This window comes from Arachis ipaensis, chromosome B08 (genome assembly GCF_000816755.2).
Source record: "Arachis ipaensis cultivar K30076 chromosome B08, Araip1.1, whole genome shotgun sequence".
In the NCBI taxonomy this organism is placed as follows: Eukaryota; Viridiplantae; Streptophyta; class Magnoliopsida; order Fabales; family Fabaceae; genus Arachis; species Arachis ipaensis.
The window spans coordinates 92,648,332-92,648,594 of record NC_029792.2 but is presented as its reverse complement, the minus strand read 5'-3'; positions in this window follow the sequence as shown (position 1 = coordinate 92,648,594).

The window sequence follows — 263 nt, the reverse complement described above, 5'->3', positions numbered from 1 at the left end:
TTTCTAATATTTTAAATATATTTTTTAGAGACTAAATTCTCAAAGTCAGATTTTGTTTTTGATATTGGAGTAGCAACGGTGTTTTTTTAAAATGTGGGTTCCGATTAGTGAGGGTACAGAAATCGGACTGAGGGATTTGTGAAATCGGACCGAGGGATTTGTGAGAGAACAGAAATCAGACCTGTTAAAAAAAATTAAAAAATTTAAAGTATAGAAATCGGACCCTCCGATTTGTGTATCTTCCACACTTTTAAAAAACACCA